General features: G+C 40.9%; 1 protein-coding gene and 2 non-coding genes across 3 annotated transcripts in view; all 3 read right to left on the bottom strand.

Moving 5' to 3' along the window:
* The window catches only part of LOC129776568 (uncharacterized), a 139,677-nt gene that overhangs the window by 50,052 nt on the left and 68,334 nt on the right, over nt 1–21,291 (bottom strand). The window lies entirely within an intron of this gene.
* On the bottom strand, nt 10,603–10,721 carry LOC129763775 (5S ribosomal RNA). Its single transcript, XR_008741029.1, has one exon. It is a non-coding gene; the product is annotated as a 5S ribosomal RNA (ribosomal RNA).
* Nucleotides 12,459–12,577, bottom strand: LOC129763662 (5S ribosomal RNA). Its single transcript, XR_008741003.1, has one exon. It is a non-coding gene; the product is annotated as a 5S ribosomal RNA (ribosomal RNA).

Here is a 21,291-nt window from a genome sequence, read left to right as displayed (position 1 = left end):
CCGTTTGTGCTTCGAACAGCAGAATCAGATGAAATCAGAATTTTTTCTTGGCCATGAAAAGGTTTCTTGACTCTATCGAAAACTGCTGTGTCATCAGCCTCATATTTTTTGGAAATAGCAAAACGGGCGAAGCGGGATATTGATTGTTGGAGAGATAATAATATATCGGACGCTCCGGGACCCCGGTCTGGAAGATCGAAAAATCGATTTTCTTTTCTGCATTTTGGGAAGCCCTATTTTTTTTGCTCTCAGAAATGTTGTTACAGTTACAGATTTTTTCTATGTAAGTATGTAAGCATGAATTATCTAAAGCGTTACATAGCCATTTTTTGATATCTCATTTTTTAGATTTTTTATAAACTTATGAACAGCGATTTTTCATGAAAAATAATTCATTTTTCACAAAACTGCTTTAGGTGTACTCCAAATATTCATTAAAATTCATTCTGAGACATCCCGTTGCTTCAGAACCGATACCACCAGCAAGTTATCGGTTGTTTCATACAGTATCGTATTATTCGTGCACTCTAAAAATGGAAAATACATCCTCAATTGTACTTTAAACAATAACCAAAACAACCGGACACTTCACTTCATTCTCAATATCCGAAAAAAATCAGGAAAATTAATTATTTTTCGACCTTCCATGACATGGGACATGGGTGTCCTGTTAAAATGCTGCACAACAACTCCTATTTTCCCCAGGCTCTTCATGATTTGGAGCTTACGTAAAAATATTTAGCCTTGTATTTTATTGCTAAAATATCGGTTGTCTTGTTTACAGATTTTTAGTGTTATCGATAATAACTTATTCGTTTCATGCTCTCTTGTATTTTGTTCAAACACAACAACATTATGCGATTAGATGCGAGACAAAAACTTCAAATTTTTTTAACAAAGACAAAGAAAAAGTTTTCAAAGAAGATCAACAAGGATAGAAGCCCACTTGTTGACCCCAACTGCTCCTAACTCACGTCTTCACTTATATCGTAAGAAATATTACGTATCTAGCTCTGGACCCGAGATCAGGTGCTCGATTTTAGTTAAGTGATGGAGAACGAACGAGTAAGAGTGGTATAACTCTCCCGGGACACTTGAAGCACAGGGGTGCATCTGTTCTCTGGATATTCTAAAATACCATGCCATCCGCTGTCTCCAGAACAAAAGGAAAAATGTGGAATAATTAAGTCACACCCGAGAATAAGGTACTCATATTTATAAGTTTTTGTGATTTTAATAATTCACTTTAGAAGCAGTTTTGAGCTATTAAAACAAGTTTTTGGGTCAATAACTGACCTACATCTTTTATCATTCGAATGAAGTCATTAACATACCACTTTGTTCAACCGACAAAGAGAAAAACGCTTAAAACTTTGCTCCCTAAACGAAAAGCTCGCGTTTTAGAAATTTTGAATCAACACCCCAGTACTGATTCAAATATGATGCGATGCAAAAATACAGAAGCACTCTTCACCAGACAGCATGCAAATCGACACGGTGCCCCTCCGAACAAAATAGCCCCATACTGTGCGAAATCTTTATTTCATTCTTCCGTAGAATCGAGCAAAACCACTGTATGTGACATTAACATTGAGAAAAACTGCTGTCTAATATTTGAAGCAAGACGACTTCAATGATGATGATTTTTTTTTTATCCCATTTATTTATTTAAGGCTCATTAGCATTTTAGCTGTAACAGAGCCGAATTTTAATCGTGTACATGTCACATGGTTATCATATATCTATAATTAGCACATTACACAGTTGCCATTTTTCGGCGCTAGAGTCCCTTCTATACCATCGCATATGATACATATTTACACAGTAGCCATTTAGGCGTAAGAGTTTTTCCTTCTGTTCATACATTATCCAATTAGACCGGACAGCGGAGACAGTTGATTGATCATTGTTGAGTTATTTATAGAACAGCAGCCCGATGTGTCTTGCAGAGCAGAGCAGTTGTATGGGTGAATCGATCTTATTTCGACCGTGGATCGATCTCCATCGCTGATGATTGTTGCGTGGACGTAGCTATTCTGTAACAACACAAAGATGGTCAATGAGGGTCCTGAGTTTTGAACTCACGATCGATCGCTTACTAAGCGAACGCGCAACCAATGTGGCTACGGAGACCCCCTAATGATGATGATGATGTTCATCATCCTTGAAAAAGATTAATTTGGTAAACTAAACACTCGAGCTTGAGAAAGATCATTACGAATGCTCAGTCTACCGCGTAGCTGCCGTCTGGTCGCTAGATGACTGATAAATTGTGAGTACTGTAATTTGAAATCGCGAATGGCTTGTTTACACTTAGATTGCAATATTTTCTCTATTCACATTGTCCGAAGAACGAAGCCTTTCGTGTGACCGATCCACGCTCACCTGATCAGCAGTGCTATTGAAATATTGTACCTCGGCCACGGGAACAGGATAGAAAAAAATGTGTTTTCTTTCAATTTTCGTTTATTTATAATTTAATAATTTCATTTATTATTTATAATGTATAACGTACCGAAAAAAAATAGAAAATTTACAATACTATTGGAATGCAAGCAATGCAAGCAATTATTTTAGCAATCCGTTCAGAGCTAAAATAATTAAACAAATAAACATAAAAACCAGACCTATATAATCTTAGCTCAAAAAGTAGGTAATGATATTCATATTTTTATATCCATATCCATATCCTTTGTTATTCACCAACGTCAACAAGAAAAGCCCTAATGTTCGAATTAAATATATTTAATAGATATTTAATATACTAATACCGCTTCCGTGCCTAATTCATTTGCCCTGCTTTGGAGATGAGTTTCGTGGTCACCCTCAAATATTTACAATGCTCAAGAAAGTTTAACAAGAGTTGATCGGGATGGGTCGAACCAAACAAATGAAATGTGGTGTTTTGAATTTTGTGAAAATGGGTGAGATGAATGTTTCTTCAGCTTCTCCTGGCTTAGGCGCGAACCTGATGTTTCTGAGAGTTTCGAGATAACCAGGACCCAATAGAATATGTTTTTTCTGAACGGCATGCCTTTGTTGTTTGGTTCAGCGTTGCGAAATTTCACGTTTAAAGTCTCTATAAAATAAACAAAAAAAAACGCAAAAAACATTAAACTAATTTCTAAACCCCCAATAGCTTTTCGTGTCCTGATTTTTACGTGTTAGAAATTGTTTGGGAACGAATATAAAAAGTTGTCGTCTCCTTATCGCTGATCCGACCCTCTGATATTTTTGAAACTTGATACTTATGATAGAAACTACCTAAAACTACAAATTTCATTATCATATAACCAATTAAAATTACGACTGATTTTTGGAAGGGTGTATTCAAAATCATTGTTCTTTCTTTCAAAAAATCGTGACATAAATTCCAGAATTCTGATTACAATATGATGATCGACAAAGTTGTTAAAAAAATTATAAATATTCAGGAAGAATAACATTTTAAATACACTGTTAGGAAATCTTTTTTTTTATCAATTAAATATTTTTTATTATTTTTTAACATTAAATCAAAAACTTTTATATCTCAAAACACCTTCCCCCCTCCGTTCTATTTTGTTGTAAATTGTTATTGGAAAACCCTTCCAATTTAACAAAGTTGGAAGTATAGTGGTGCCGTGGCTATCTTACCAAAATAGAGATTAAATTTTTGAAAATTTATGAAATTTCAATACTAGGACTAACCAATTTAATATAATTAACATCATGCTCGTGAAATATTATAAATTGCATAAAACAGCTGGACATTACGACTAAGGTTCCAGCATCGTAGAGAAATTTCACTAACATTATTTTCATGACAAAAACGCTATATATAAATAGTTTTTCGTGTAGAATTATAAATTCTATTACAAATTTGTTATGCGACAAGTAAATGGTTACAATTCTACAAAGTATTGAAAGTTGTTTTTTCAAATTTATATCTCCATTTTGGTGAGTTTACCACGACACCTCTGTACGTCAAACTTTGTTAAATTGGAATTAGATATAAACGTTTTTAATATTGAATTCAATTTTTGAGTAACAGTGCATTTGAAACGTTATTTTTCCTAAATAGTTCAAAATTTTCCAACAAATTCGTCAAACATCATATATAATAATCAGATATCTGGATTTTGAGTTGTGATTTTTTGAAAGAAGTATCAATGATTTTGAATACGCCATTTAAAAAAATCAGTCCTAATTTAAATTGACCTTTTATTTGATAATGCAAATAGTGATTTTGTGTGGTTTCCATCTTATGTATTAAATTTCAATAAAATCAAAGATGGTCGCACCAAAATTTGCTGTTTTTGGTGAATATAATTGTTTGAATAAAAATAATGTTTAAGTCATTGTACGGTTACATTAGACCAAGGATTCTCAAAGTGGTCGATATCCCCCTGACACACTGTTTAAGTTGTGTTTCGTGAACCAACTCGTCATAAGAATGACTAATATTTTAGTGGAAAATATTATTGTTGAAACTTTTATTAATAATTATTAATTACACTTTTTTTATCCAAAATATATATTTTATTAAGGCTCATATGACGTCAGCCTAACGGGGCCGGGAGTTCAATATTTTGACAATGTTTGCTTAGACTATGTTAGTAATATGTAACCGATTACTCGCGGTTGACTCGAGGTTAGTATTACAAGTGTTCTCATAATTGGTATGTCGCAGTCTTCGATGCTCTGTACGTGTGCCCGACACGGGATACTTCCTATTGGGATGCAGCAGACCATTAATCAGCAACGCCCTCTAGTCTGTACCCCATATCTAGCGTGGTGCGTCTTTCTCGACTCGAGGAATCCAGGATAGAATGGTCACTAGCCGGCGCAATCATCAGCTCGTGTAGAGTTGTCATGAGCGGTACAACCTTTGGCTCTTGTTGAATAATCAGTGGACTGCACAACCTTCGGCCCGTGCATCTGTAAAGAGTGTGTGTATGTATTGCCGCGACTAAGTAAAAGTTTATCGATCGGATAGGAGGGATATGAAACGGGGACACAACGAAGGAAACATCATTAAACGTTGACATCGGCGTTTCTGAGGAACAGGTATAGATGAAGCAGAAGATCAGGATCCCGGCTACCTAAGATATCCCGGACGGGGATATCCGATTGTCTGCCTTGTGCTCTCAGTGCTCTAGAGAGCTGAGAGCGAGCAGCATGGAACCAGATACACGACCAGACAACATGCTCGATGTCGTGGTAGCCATCGCCACAATCACAAAGATTGTTTGCTGCGAGCCCAATGCGATAGAGATGCGCGTTTAGGTTGTAGTGATTGGACATAAGCCGAGATATCACGCGAATGAAATCACGACCTACATTCAATCCCTTGAACCATGCACTCGTCGAGACCTTAGGGATAATCGTGTGTAACCAACGACCGAACTCATCACCACTCCACATGCGCTGCCAACTTACGAGCGTATACTGACGAGGAATGTGGAAAAATTCATTATAAGCAATTTGCCTTTCAAAAAGTGTGCCTTCTGAAGCGCCCACCTTAGCTAGCGAGTCCGCTTTCTCATTCCCCGGAATCGAGCAATGAGAGGGAACCCATACTAAGGTAATCTTGAATAATTTTTCGACCAAAACACTCAATAGTTGTCTTATTCTAGTTAGGAAATAAGATGAGCGTTTATCAACCTTCATTGAGCGGATTGCCTCTATTGAGCTGAGACTGTCTGAAAAAATAAAATAGTGGTCGATGGGCAATGTTTCAATGATCCCTAATGCGTAATATATCGCACCCAGTTCAGCGACATACACGGAACAAGGATCTTTGAGTTTGAAAGAGGCACTGGAATTTTCATTGAAGATGCCGAAGCCAGTGGACCCGTTTATGAATGAACCGTCAGTAAAGAACATTTTATCAGATCTAACTTTCCCATATTCTGCCGAAAATATCAGCGGAATAGAATCGGAGCGTAGGTGATCTGGGATTCCATGGATTTTTTGTCGCATGGACAGATCAAAAATGACAGAGGAATTACAGAAGTATGGGAAGCAAACTTGGTTGGAGATGCCTGATGAAGGGTGCACGTCGTGTGTAAGGTACTCATGGTATAAAGACATAAAACTTGACTGAGGAGTCAGTTGGAGTAGATTTTCGAAGTTATCAATTACCAATGGATTCATGATCTTGCAACGGATGAGAAATCTGTAGGATAATTCTGTGAACCGAAGAGTAAGCGGGGGTACTCCTGCCAAAACTTCGAGACTCATCGTATGTGTCGAATGCAAACACCCCATGGCTATACGCAAGCAACGATATTGTATTCTCTCCAGCTTGAGAATATGAATCCTGGCAGCTGATCGGAAGCAAAAACTGCCATATTCTAACACTGATAATATCGTTGTTTTGTACAACTGAATGAGGTCTCCTGGATGGGCACCCCACCATGTTCCGGTAATTGTTTGGAGAAAATTGATTCTTTGCTGGCATTTCTGTTTCAAATACGCAATGTGTCTCCCCCAGGTACACTTAGAATCAAAATATACACCCAGATATTTGAAAAACATAGAGTGTTGGATCGTTTTGCCGGATAGGTGAAGCTGGAATTGGGCGGGTTCGTGCTTCCTAGAAAAAACGACCATTTCAGTTTTCTCCGTAGAGAATTCGATACCCAGCTTGAGGGCCCACGTGAACAGATTGTTCAGGGTATCTTGCAACGACTTTTGCAGAAACGATTGACGGGATTAGTACCCGTGATGGAAATAACTCCATCGTCTGCAAGTTGTCTCAGCGTGCAGTTTCTAGTTAGACAATCATCCATATCATTGACGTAAAAACTGTACAAGAGGGGGCTTAGGCAGGAGCCTTGTGGTAGGCCCATAAAACTGTAACGAGAAGATTTCGAGCTGCCATGAGAGAAAATCATGTGCTTTTCTGACAGTAAATTGTACAGGAAATTGTTAAGAATTGGTGAAAGTCCACGATTATGAAGCTTCTCTGAGAGAATTTCCATGGAAACTGAATCAAATGCCCCTTTGATATCGAGAAAAACGGAAGCCATTTGTTCTTTGCGAGCAAATGCGATTTGGATTTCAGAAGATAGCAGCGCGAGACAATCATTTGTCCCTCTACCTCGGCGGAAGCCAAACTGCGTATTTGACAGCAAATTGTTCGTTTCGACCCACTTGTCCAAACGAAGTAGAATCATTTTCTCTAACAATTTACGAATACAGGATAACATTACAATCGGCCTATACGAGTTGTGATCGCAAGCCGGCTTGTTGGGTTTCCGTATGGGTATCACTCTCACTTGTCTCCAGTCATGCGGGACAATATTCAGCTCCAGAAACTTGTTGAACAAGTTCAGCAAACGCTGTTTTGCCAAGTCGGGAAGATTCTTCAACAAGTTGAATTTAATCTTGTCCGACCCCGGAGCTGAATTGTTACATGAGAGAAGGGCAATTGAGAATTCCACCATCGAAAAATTCTCATAATCGCTTTGAAGTGGAATGTCGCGTACGACGTTTTGTGCAGGAACGGTGTCGGGGCAAACCTTCCTTGCAAAGTTAAAAATCCAACGGTCAGAGTATTCCTCACTTTCGTTTGTATGGTTCCAGCCACGCATTTTCCTAGCCGTGTTCCAAAGAGTGCTCATAGCGGTCTCCCTTGACAAACCATTGACGAACTTCCGCCAATATCCACGCTTTTTTGCTTTAATCAAACCTTTTAGTTCGGCTTCTAGAGCTTGGTACTTTAGAAACCATTCCACTAATCCAGTTTTCCTGAATTTTTTGAAAGCGGATGATTTTTAAAGGTAGACCTTTGAACACTCCTTGTCCCAACAAAGTGATGGAGGACGACGTCGGAAAGTGGTAGCCGGTACACGTTTCTTTTGAGCTTGAAGTGCGCTTTCGTAAATCAAACTCGATATAAAGTTATACTCTTCGAGTGGAGGAAGTTCATGCATTGAAACAATTGCTTCAGATATTATTTCCGCAAATGTTCTCCAGTCAATATTCTTCGTGAGGTCATACGAAATATTGACTGACTCACGAGAGCTTGATTCATTAGCGATCGATAAAATTATTGGTAGGTGATCACTACCGTGGGGATCTTGGATTACCTTCCACATGCAATCCAGGGATAACGAAGAAGAGCATAGAGATATGTCTAGCATGCTTGCCCGTGCAAGAGGGTTGGCTATTCTGGTTGCTTCCCCAGTATTCAAAACTGTCAATTTGAAGTTGTCGCACAGATCATAAATCAAAGTGGCACGGTTGTCATCGTAGAGTGATCCCCATGCTGTTCCATGGGAGTTAAAATCACCTAAGATTACCCGCGGCTCCGGCATTGCCTCGATAGTATCAAAGAACTGATGGCGGCCTACCGTAGTTCTGGGAGGAATATATATCGAAGCAATGCAGAGGTCTTTGCCATTGATTTGTGTTTGGCAAGCAACAACTTCAATGCCTGTCATCGATGGGAGAGTGACTCTATAGAAGGAGTGACATTTTTTATTCCCCAATAGTACGCCACCAAACGAGTCATTTCGATCGAGGCGAATAATGTTGAAATCGTGGAAATTCAGCTCATCGGCTGAAGAAAGCCATGTTTCACAGAGAGAAAATACATCACAGTTAGAGCTGTGAACTAAAAATTTAAACTGATCTAGTTTAGGAATAATGCTTCTGCAATTCCACTGTATTACAGTGGTCAAATCCTTGACCTCTTGCACTGAATCAGGCATCGAGGGAAATGAACGCTGCCAAAAAACCACATTTTTCTTTCAAAAATATTCTCACAACCGGAAGCAAACATAATACTATGCTTTTAAGAGGATCATTTATATTTAAAGCATTTAAAATGTTATCCATAAGGTCTGAAAGCGCAAGCAGGCCAGGTAGTGGCTGTTGCTTCGACCGCGAAAATGGAACAGACGTGTTCGTTGTTGTTCCGGGAAGTGCTGAGGACCCCTGGTTGGTAGCATGACCACGTAAACCGGGAAGTACTTGCTTCGGCCTATTCTCAGCACGTTCAGTTCGAGGCTTCATTCCAACTTGGGAAGTTTCGGTATTCTTTCTGGGGAGTGATGGAAAAGAAGTAATTTTTCTTTTCCTGGTGGCACCCTGCGATGTACCGGAACATCCGGCATTGGGAGCGTCAGCAACAGGCTCGTCGTTCTGCAGAATGGAGTAGGGATTGTCCTGTGTCGTTGGCACGGAACTCTTAAGCATTTCTGCAAAAGTCCGCTTGGAACGTTCCTTTAAGGAACGCTTGAGTTTTTCCCCTCGTTATATGTACACCGGGCATTGAGTAAAATCATGAGGAGTCCCGCCGCAATGAAGACACTTGTTCTCTTTCGCGCAAGGATTCTCATCATGGCTGTCTCCACAATCTGCGCAACGTTTTTTATTGCAACAATAGGCGGCCGTGTGACCGAGTTGCATACATTTGTTGCATTTCATTACCCGGGGTACAAACAACCGAACAGGTAAACGAAGTGCACCTATTGCAACGTAGTTAGGAAGGGCGGAACCCTCAAATGTCACACGAAAGGAGTTTGTCCGATTGAGGACTCGTTTGTCATTTTTAAGTGACACAGATTTCAGTCGATCGCATGCAAGAATCTTCACACTTTTAAGTGAAGAGTTCTTGAAGCGACCGACACCATCGAGTATCTCTTTTCGAGTCAAACCCTTTTCGTTTATTACACCGTCTATTTCAACGTTGCAACAGGGTACGTATACGCGATACTCGATCGCAAAGAGATCACAGCGCGTTATTTCATTCGCTTGGGTTCTGCTGGAGACGACAACTCGTAATTTGTCTGGCCCCATCCGAGTAATCTCGGTAACTTCGGAAAATTTCTGTGTCAACTCTTTTGAGATGCGAATGACGTTAAGAGGTTTGGATTTTCGTCTAAAGTATACGATAAATGGGCCTTTGGCGCCATCAGGGTATTCTTTTAGACGAAAATCCTGCTTCTCGTCTTTTTCCTCATCTTTCTATCTCGTAAACAGAATTTTCCTCCTCATCTTCTGTTTCATCCTTCTGCTCTTCAGGAGGAGGTTCATTATCTGATATATTCTTTGGCGTGGATGGGGGATCCTCCCCGCCCTCTGCCATATTAATAAAAACGAAGAAGTAGACAACTGTTCGATATGAACAGAATATAATAATTTGGAAAATATAAATTAGTAAAAGAAATTATATTTCTATATTAGTTATTGTTGAAAATTTTATTTATTTCAATTTTTGTTATTATGTGTAATTTGAAAATGAAAAAAGTTCCAATAATAGTTCAACGGTGATGTATCAAAATGGACACCCCTAATGCCAACGCTTGCCGATTTGGTAAACACAAAGTTTAAACAATGGTGTAAATCGTGCACAGAAGCTATTCAGAATGATGGAAGAAGAAAGAGGAAAATAAACTTCTACTTGCCGCCGCTGTGTAGCGTGTGTGATGATGTGTCTTGCTGCCGGATTGTCTCGATAGCGCACCACTTTTTATGAGCTTTACTTCGCTCGCAGCGCACCAGATGAAAAAATACACACTAGAAACGGATGTAAAAAAAAACACCTGTATCGGATCAAATATAGGTTCGACCGATCTGCTTGCGAGTTGTCGAAGCAATAAAAAAAAATGCCAACGACACGCGACGTTCCCAAGCGGTCACCCATCTAAGTACTGATCGCGCCCGATGTTGCTTAACTTCGGTGATCGGACGAGAACCGGTGTTTTCAACATGGTATGATCGTTGACTACCTGACACGCGGTATTAATTACACTTGATATTTTCTGAATTTTATCTATACTTATTGATGAGAAAATGATATTATTATTATTATATAGAGTTATGGCACTTCTCAGCATTGAGCTGGAATATTCACCTACCCCCGGGCTTCTTAAATGCCAAAGGGGGATTAGGCTCTGTGGTATCTTTTTTTTTTCTTTTTTTCTCTTTATAATAGTGTCTGCACAATCATCGTGTTCTAATTATGGTGATTCAGGAACCGTCGCACTATGTTACACGTTCCAAGAATCACCGCTTTCTGCATAACCGCAAGCTGCTCTGTTACTTGCAGCTCCTCCAATGACTGCGTGAGAGAGTGTGGAACTAAACCAGTAGCAGAGATCACTACTGGTATAATACGGATGCCTTTCAAATGCCACATTTGTTTTAGTTCTTCTGCCAAGTCGTGATACTTGGTTATCTTGGCAGCAAACGTAGATTGTAGATTGTGGTCTAACGGTACTGCAATGTCTATTATCAGCACTTCTTTCTTATTTTTATCGTAGACCACAATATCAGGGCGATTAGCTGGTATTCGGACATCCGTAATAATCTCGCGATCCCAGTACAACTTGTAGCAGCTATTTTCCAAAACCGGATCCGGAATATACTTGTAGTAGGGTACCAACTGATTTACCAAGTTGCGTTTTGATGCTAGCTGTTGATGAACAATCTTGGCAACCGAGTTGTGACGATTGAGATAAGCTGATTCGGCTAGCGCTCCACAGCCGGCTATGACGTGTTCTATCGTCTCTCCTACTTTATTGCACTTTCTGCAACAGTCAACAACGTTTTCGTGCAAGATGTACTTCCGGTAGTTTTTGGTCGCTATTATCCGGTCCTGGATGGCTACCATAAACCCTTCTGTTTCAGAAAAGAGTTCACCTCGCACCAGCCACGTGTTCGATAATACTTTGTCGATATGCGCTTGCTCTAAACGATGGGGGTGTGTCCCATGAAGTTCCTTTTGCTTCCATGATGTTGTTTTTTCTTCTATGGTCTGCAAATTGCAGCTAAGTTCGTACTGCTCCTGCGCCAGATACAGGGCACTGAATCCACGGTCCGCTTCACAGACAGCGCGATAGATATCGTGACGGGTCTGACTTTCCACGAAGTAACTCCGCAACTGCTGGATCTGGGAACTGCAAAGCGCTCTAATGTCAGTGACACCTCTTCCTCCTTCAACACGTGGCAAGGTGAATCTTTCTATGGACGACTTTGGATGGTGCATACGGTGCTTTGTGAACGTCACTCTCATTGCTCTTTCTATTGTTTCTAAATCGGTTTTCGTCCACTTCAGCATCCCGAAACTGTACGTGAGTAAAGGAACGGCAAACGTATTGACGGCTTTGATTTTTTTGCCGCCGCAGAGGTTTGTTTTCAAAACCTGGTTGATTGCCGCTTGCCGATTTGGTAAACACAAAGTTTAAACAATGGTGTAAATCGTGCACAGAAGCTATTCAGAATGATGGAAGAAGAAAGAGGAAAATAAACTTCTACTTGCCGCCGCTGTGTAGCGTGTGTGATGATGTGTCTTGCTGCCGGATTGTCTCGATAGCGCACCACTTTTTATGAGCTTTACTTCGCTCGCAGCGCACCAGATGAAAAAATACACACTAGAAACGAATGTAAAAAAAACACCTGTATCGGATCAAATATAGGTTCGACCGATCTGCTTGCGAGTTGTCGAAGCAATCAAAAAAAAATGCCAACGACACGCGACGTTCCCAAGCGGTCACCCATCTAAGTACTGATCGCGCCCGATGTTGCTTAACTTCGGTGATCGGACGAGAACCGGTGTTTTCAACATGGTATGATCGTTGACTACCTGACACGTGGTATTAATTACACTTGATATTTTCTGAATTTTATCTATACTTATTGATGAGAAAATGATATTATTATTATTATATAGAGTTATGGCACTTCTCAGCATTGAGCTGGAATATTCACCTACCCCCGGGCTTCTTAAATGCCAAAGGGGGATTAGGCTCTGTGGTATCTTTTTTTTCTTTTTTTCTCTTTATAATAGTGTCTGCACAATCATCGTGTTCTAATTATGGTGATTCAGGAACCGTCGCACTATGTTACACGTTCCAAGAATCACCGCTTTCTGCATAACCGCAAGCTGCTCTGTTACTTGCAGCTCCTCCAATGACTGCGTGAGAGAGTGTGGAACTAAACCAGTAGCAGAGATCACTACTGGTATAATACGGATGCCTTTCAAATGCCACATTTGTTTTAGTTCTTCTGCCAAGTCGTGATACTTGGTTATCTTGGCAGCAAACGTAGATTGTAGATTGTGGTCTAACGGTACTGCAATGTCTATTATCAGCACTTCTTTCTTATTTTTATCGTAGACCACAATATCAGGGCGATTAGCTGGTATTCGGACATCCGTAATAATCTCGCGATCCCAGTACAACTTGTAGCAGCTATTTTCCAAAACCGGATCCGGAATATACTTGTAGTAGGGTACCAACTGATTTACCAAGTTGCGTTTTGATGCTAGCTGTTGATGAACAATCTTGGCAACCGAGTTGTGACGATTGAGATAAGCTGATTCGGCTAGCGCTCCACAGCCGGCTATGACGTGTTCTATCGTCTCTCCTACTTTATTGCACTTTCTGCAACAGTCAACAACGTTTTCGTGCAAGATGTACTTCCGGTAGTTTTTGGTCGCTATTATCCGGTCCTGGATGGCTACCATAAACCCTTCTGTTTCAGAAAAGAGTTCACCTCGCACCAGCCACGTGTTCGATAATACTTTGTCGATATGCGCTTGCTCTAAACGATGGGGGTGTGTCCCATGAAGTTCCTTTTGCTTCCATGATGTTGTTTTTTCTTCTATGGTCTGCAAATTGCAGCTAAGTTCGTACTGCTCCTGCGCCAGATACAGGGCACTGAATCCACGGTCCGCTTCACAGACAGCGCGATAGATATCGTGACGGGTCTGACTTTCCACGAAGTAACTCCGCAACTGCTGGATCTGGGAACTGCAAAGCGCTCTAATGTCAGTGACACCTCTTCCTCCTTCAACACGTGGCAAGGTGAATCTTTCTATGGACGACTTTGGATGGTGCATACGGTGCTTTGTGAACGTCACTCTCATTGCTCTTTCTATTGTTTCTAAATCGGTTTTCGTCCACTTCAGCACCCCGAAACTGCACGTGAGTAAAGGAACGGCAAACGTATTGACGGCTTTGATTTTTTTGCCGCCGCAGAGGTTTGTTTTCAAAACCTGGTTGATTCTGATCAAGAATTGTTCCTGGAGTTCCTTCTTGATTTTTGTTTGACAAATCCCTTTCAATTGCAGAAATCCCAGGTACTTATAGGATTCGCCTTCCACCAAATCTTGAATCACTTCACTCTCGTTAATGCGGAATCCTTCAGTCTCCACCAATCGTCCACGGTGGAGCTGTACTGCCTTACACTTTTCGATTCCGAGTTCCATCCGCACATCGGAACTAAAGTCGCTAACACACTGTAGAAGACTATGTAGCGCTTCTGTTGATTCCGCAAACAGTTTCAAGTCGTCCATATAGAAGGTATGGTTTATTGTCGTTGTTCTGTTGATATGGTAGCCATGGCTGCTTCGGTTGAGTGCTCTGCTCAAGGGGTTCATCGCAAGGCAAAACCACAAAGGACTGAATGTGTCACCTTGGAATATTCCCCTGCGAATATTGAGAGTTCTGGATCTCAACATAGTTGTTCCGTCGGTGATACTAAGCGAGGTGCTCCAGTTTACCATTGCGTGTTCCATAAACCTGATGACGCCATCATGTATCTTGTACATTTTTAGTACCTTTATCAGGTACGTATGCGGTACTGAGTCGTATGCTTTTTTATAGTCAATGTACGCCATACTCAGGTTCCTTCTGTTTCGGCTTGCTTGTCCGACGATGACTGCATCGATAACGACTTGATCTTTGCAGCCCCGCGTGTTCTGTTTACAGCCTTTCTGTTCTTCTGTTAATATTTCGTTAACTTCGCAATGGTTTTGTATCTTTTTATCAATCACCGACGTAAGTAGCTTGTACAGGCTCGTTAGACATGTTATTGGCCTGTACTTCGCCGCATTCGCTGTGTCTTGATCCTTTGGCATCAGATGAGTAATTCCCCTGGTCACGAACTCCGGTGTTGTTTGGGGATTTTCTAATACCTTATTGAAGCACTCTGCCATTCGCCCATGAGTTGAAGAAAACTTTTTGTACCAGAAATTGTGCACGAAATCTGGTCCTGGCGCAGCCCAATTCCTGGAATATCGAATGGCTTCGTTGATATCATGGGCGGTTACCATAACGGCAGGCATTGCTTCAAGTCCGTTTCCATATTCCTCTTCTTCTACCAGCCACATCCTGTTACTTCGGTGTTGAATAGGGTTCTCCCATAAGCCTGACCAAAACTGGGTAACTTCGTCAATCTCAGGAAGACCACCATCGTAATTATTGCGTTTCTTTTTGATGCGGCTGTAGAACTCCCTTTCGTTCATACTGAACATACGATTATCCGCATGCCTTTTCGTACATTCCGTATAACGTCTTAACCTTTTTGATAGAGCACTCAACCGTTGTACATGGGTGTCGAGGATCTCAATGATGCGGTTTTCATTAAGATCAGAGAGCTCTGCCGGATTCACAATTTCAGCAACTCCACGAATCAGCTTTCGCGATCGACTTCCCCTCTTGTACTGCGTTAGTCGACCGATTTTTACTCGGAGCGTTTGGATACGACCTTCCAGGCGTCTCATCCAAGCAGGTTTCGATTTTTTGGAGAGTACGCGGTTCTGTCTATCGTCTTGGTGAAAGGTGCGCATTCCTAACGTCCGTACAACAGCTACAGTTCCACAATAAACGATAAATTGCAGCTCCTCTAGATTCTCTACCACTTCCAGGTACACAGGTAGTACTTCCTGGTCGAGTACTTGGACGGCACTCGTTAGTCGGTGGGAATACTGCAACTTCGGAATCTTGTGTCGGGTTAAGGGGTCCGTTCCGTAAAACTGGGTCACTGCTGCATCCATGTGGAAAGCCAATTCGTTCTTTAATTGACCTCGTTGTTGATCCTCTGCCGGCTCTTGTCCTCTAGGCTCATCCACTGGATCCGGTGGTGGTGCAATAGATTCGCGCCTTTCACTAGCGAACGATGCACTCAGCCTAGCAGAGCTCCTTCTCGACATATCGCTCGATCTTCCACTCTCTCTACGCAGTTCTCGTTGCACTTCCAACTTGATGGCCTCTATTTCAGCCGGGGACAGCATGTTGTGTGACAAAATCGCTCGTCTCCGTGTGTAGAGCTTATTCCGATCTAGTTGGCCGGCAAATCGTGGGAACTGCTCGTTGAACATTTCCAGCATTCTTGGTCTGCCGGACATGTCCGTCTCCAATCTTGTGCAGACATAATAGCAACGAATCACGAATTCATTCATCTCTCTCGTCCACATGATTCGTTGCCGTTGGCGGCCTGTCAATGTGAGCGACTGACGTCGTCCAATCGCAGCATCATTTGCAGGTGCAGCATTGCCATTGTGATTTCTTGTGCTGCGGGTTCTGTTTAGCGTTCGGTTTACGGGCTGAGCCCGATGACTAGAGGTCCGCTCTTGCACCAATTCCTCTAGCCGCTGGCCGCTCACATGTACGCCCGTTCCAGGACCAGCTCCAGTCCGGGGGCCCTCCTCAGGCGATCGCATTACTATAATTCTCCGATTTCTCAATTGCATTATTGGTAGTTTTCCTTTTCCCGGGAAAACACGGGTTGGCACAGGTTGCTTCTTAGAGTCCTCAACCTGCCTGAAGGACGGTATCTCAGCCGTTCCTAACCTGGAATACAGACGCTGTTGTGGGCCGCTCCTAACATGGAGAACAGACGCTACACTAGTCCCCCTTCCCTGTTTGCATACGACCCAAGGTCCCACCGGGGTTGGTTACCCGATCTTTCCAAGGGTTGCTCGCATCTCAGCTAGTACCTCGTGAAGGTAGGGATGGGAGTTCCTGGGCAGAGGCTGAAGGTCGCAATGGGAACTACGAGACACGTGCACCAGGCTTAACTAACTTATTATTATTATTATTATTATTATTATTATTATTCTTATTATTATTATTATTCTTATTATTATTTATTTCTTTGTTCATCTGACAAATGTCTTAATGAATATAAACATAAAAAACAAATTTTAAAATACAAACATTAAAAACAAAACAAAACATTAAAAAACACCAATGCGTCCAATCCTTTGACGAAATCTGGTAGATGAACTCGAACAGATCTTCTACTATCGAGAAAGCACGAATCATTCCCGTTACGGGTTCATTATGACCAAAACTAGAACGGTGTTTCGCGGGCTGTAAAAGGCTTGTTGAGCGAAGAACTCTGGATGGCGCACGCATATTGATGCGGGAAAGCAGCACGGGTGAGTCAATTTCATCGTTGAGTATCTTGGCGACGAGCGTACATTGTTGATGTTTCCGTCTTCGCTCAAGAGTATCCAACCCTAGCAAAAGACATCTGTCAGGATAAGGCGGAAGATTCTGAGGACAGTGCCATGGCAGGGAGCTGAGAGCACGACGAATAAACATTTTCTGTACTCGTTCAATACGTAGGATCCACGATAGTTGATAGGGCATCCACACTACAGAAGCATTTTCCAAAATAGGGCACACTAATGAACAATATAGCGCCTTCAAACAATAAGGATCCGTGAATTCTCGGGAGATCCTCAAGATGAATCCAAGATGACGGTAGGCCTTGGAAGCTAACGTCGAGCGATGTATGCTAAAAGTAAGCTTCGGATCCAGTATCACACCGAGGTCGTTCACCTGATTGACACGGGCCAGCACATGGTTTTCCAGAGAGTAGTCAAAGGATATTGATTCCTTTTTGCGATGAAATGTCATGATAACACATTTGGCAATGCTTACTGTCATTTTGTTTAATTGACACCACACCCAGAAGCTGTTGAGCAAGCTTTGTAACTGACGGCAATCCTCAATGCATTTAACGGTGAGAAAAATTTTCAAGTCATCTGCGTAGATGAGAACACAACCTGGTTTCAAAAATGTGGTGACGTCATTGTAAAAAATGGCAAACAATAGAGGTCCCAAGTTACTGCCTTGAGGAACTCCGGAAGCGGCGGTGAACGGTATTGAAAGATGGCTTTCAAGCTTCACTCGAAGTGATCTCCCGGAAAGATACGACGACAACCACGAAACAAAACGGTCTGAAGCACCCAGGCGACGCATTTTTCCAAGTAGAATCTGATGGTCGATGCAATCAAACGCGGCTTTTATGTCAGTATACACTGCATCAACCTGAACCTTGTTCTCCAACTGATCGATGCACGTAGAGGTAAATTCCAACAAGTTTGTTGTCACAGAGCGCCCGGGCATAAAACCGTGCTGTGCTGGCGATATATAATGTTTAACGTGGAAGAATACCGCATCCTTTACGATCATCTCAAAAATTTTCGAAGCTGCAGATAGGCTAGTTATTCCACGATAGTTAGTTACTCACTTGACCAACCATAAAACTTTGGGGGTCGATGGTATCACTTCATTCTGGAAAAAGGGTATCCTGCCCAAAATAGTTTGAGAGTCCGTGCATTAGACTGATGATCTGAATCGCCCAAATTACAGATTCAGATTCTAGATTCAGATTTCAGGTTCAGATTCCGGATTAAGATACCAGATTCGAATTCCAGATTCAGGTTTCAGCTTCAAATTCCGGGTTCAAATTTCATATTTCAGATTCCAGATTCAGATTTTAGGTTTAGATTCCAGTTTCAAATTCAAAATTCAGATTCCTGAATTAGTGTAGATTCACATTCCAGATTCAGATTCCAGATTCAAATTCGGGATTCAGATTCCAGATTTAGATTCCAGATTCAGATTCCAAATTCAGATTCCTGATTCAGGGTTCAGCTTCAAATTTCTGATTCAGATTCCAAATTCAGATTCCCGCTTTCAAGTTCAGCTTCAGATTTTTGATTCAGATTCCAGATTAAAATTCTGAATTCAAATTCTAAATTCAGAATCCAGGTTCAGATTCCAGATTCAGGGTTCAGCTTCAGATTCCGGGTTCAAATTCCAAATTTCAGATTCCAGATTAAGATTTCAGATTTAGATTCCGGATTCAGATTCCAAATTCAGATTCCCGATTTACGGTTCTGCTTCAGATTTCTAATTCAGTTTCCAGATTTGGATTCTAGATTCAAATTCCGGATTCAGATTCCAGATTTAGATTCCAGATTCAAATTCTGGATTTAGATTCCAGATTTAGATTCCAGATTCAGATTCCAAATTCAGATTCCCGGTTTAGGATTCAGCTTCAGATTTTTGATTCAGATTCCAGATTCAAATTCCGGATTCAGATTCCGGATTCAGATACCAGATTAAGATTCACGATTCAGATTTCAGATTTAGATTCCAGATTCAGAATTCAGAATTCAGATTCCGAATTCAGATTTCGAATTCAGATTCCGAATTCAGATTCAGAATTCAGATTCCGAATTCAGATTCCGAATTCAGATTCCGAATTCAGATTTCGAATTCAGATTCCGAATTCAGATTCCGAATTCAGATTCCGAATTCAGATTCCGAATTCAGATTCCGAATTCAGATTCCGAATTCAGATTCCGAATTCAGATTCCGAATTCAGATTCCGAATTCAGATTCCGAATTCAGATTCCGAATTCAGATTCCGAATTCAGATTCCGAATTCAGATTCCGAATTCAGATTCCGAATTCAGATTCCGAATTCAGATTCCGAATTCAGATTCCGAATTCAGATTCCGAATTCAGATTCCGAATTCAGATTCCGAATTCAGATTCCGAATTCAGATTCCGAATTCAGATTCCGAATTCAGATTCCGAATTCAGATTCCGAATTCAGATTCCGAATTCAGATTCCGAATTCAGATTCCGAATTCAGATTCCGAATTCAGATTCCGAATTCAGATTCCGAATTCAGATTCCGAATTCAGATTCCGAATTCAGATTCCGAATTCAGATTCCGAATTCAGATTCCGAATTCAGATTCCGAATTCAGATTCCGAATTCAGATTCCGAATTCAGATTCCGAATTCAGATTCCGAATTCAGATTCCGAATTCAGATTCCGAATTCAGATTCCGAATTCAGATTCCGAATTCAGATTCCGAATTCAGATTCCGAATTCAGATTCCGAATTCAGATTCAATATTCAGATTCAGAATTCAGATTCAGAATTCAGGTTCAGAATTCAGAATTCAGATTCAGAATTCAGAATTCAGATTCAGAATTCAGATTCAGATTCCAAATTCAGATTCCAAATTCGAATTCCAGATTTAAATTCCTGATTCAGAGTCAAGATTTAAACTCGGATTCGAATTCCAGATTCAAATTCTGATTGCAGATTCTGATTCTTGATTGCAGATTCCAGAATTGGACTCTATTGGTTCGTTTTCAGATCTGTTACAAATTGTGGTTCCCTTTTAGTCGAATATCCAACTATTTTCTATTTATACAATAACACGATGAGCTCCGAATGTTTCCTGCATGGGATTTCCATTCAGCCCGCGTCAAGAGCATTTGCAGGAGATCAGTGTCGGTCCCCGCTCTCAAAGATTATTTTTGAATGAAAAGAAAACAGTCAGAAATTCGACTAGAAAGTAGTCACATACCCTAAAACGTCCGAAAAAAAACTTTTTTTTTCATATTTTGTAACTGTCAGTTCCAGTCAGTCCCTATGAACTGACACGGGGCTCATCGTGATAAATACCTCCAGGAGCCGAATGGTTAGCGCAGCAAGTACATTACAGGGCCCAACATGTTAACCAACAATTTAATGAAAATAATTTTGGAAAGTGTTTTGGCAAGCAAGTAAAATGAGGGATTAATGCCAGCGATGATTTTACTGCCTGTAATCTAAATCATTATATATTTACTTCTATTCTCGCAATGACTTGCACAATTTCGCTCTAATGGAAGCAATGTCGTAATTAGAGTGATAATCTCCTCGAGAATCGGTTGTCAAATCATCTCTCTTACACTCCACCGCATCAATCAATTATGTATGGCTTGTATGCGGTTTCCGCCGATTCATGTTGACTGGTACGACTAAACGTCTAAAAGGGAGGAAAAGTTATTAAAATTATTTTCCTTCTTCTTCTACTTCTGCGTTAATGACTCTAATGTTCCTAGGAGAACTTTGTTTTCTCAACGTGGTATTATATCCGTTATTTTATTAGTGTTCAGTTGGAATTTCACGAATTTTTTCGAACACACTGGAAATTTGGTTTTGGCGAAATACTCCAAACTCGTCATGTAACCATTTGGCCTTGGAAGCCGCCGCATGGTTGTCAGCCACTAGCTAAACTAAACACTCGGTCGTGTTTACATGGATGTCGATTCTAAAATATCTAGCACAGCTCCGATGAATTTATAGAGCTACAGATTAGGGAAAATACGACGTGCGTCAATTTCAAAACGGAAACAGAAATCATCACTTTTGCTGCTTGAACTTGTGAACGAAAACGAATTTCGAGACGGTGAACAGAGATTTTAAC

Source organism: Toxorhynchites rutilus, chromosome 1 (genome assembly GCF_029784135.1).
Source record: "Toxorhynchites rutilus septentrionalis strain SRP chromosome 1, ASM2978413v1, whole genome shotgun sequence".
NCBI lineage: Eukaryota > Metazoa > Arthropoda > Insecta > Diptera > Culicidae > Toxorhynchites > Toxorhynchites rutilus.
Note: the sequence above shows the minus strand (reverse complement) of the source record. Positions and strands in the feature narration are given on the sequence as shown.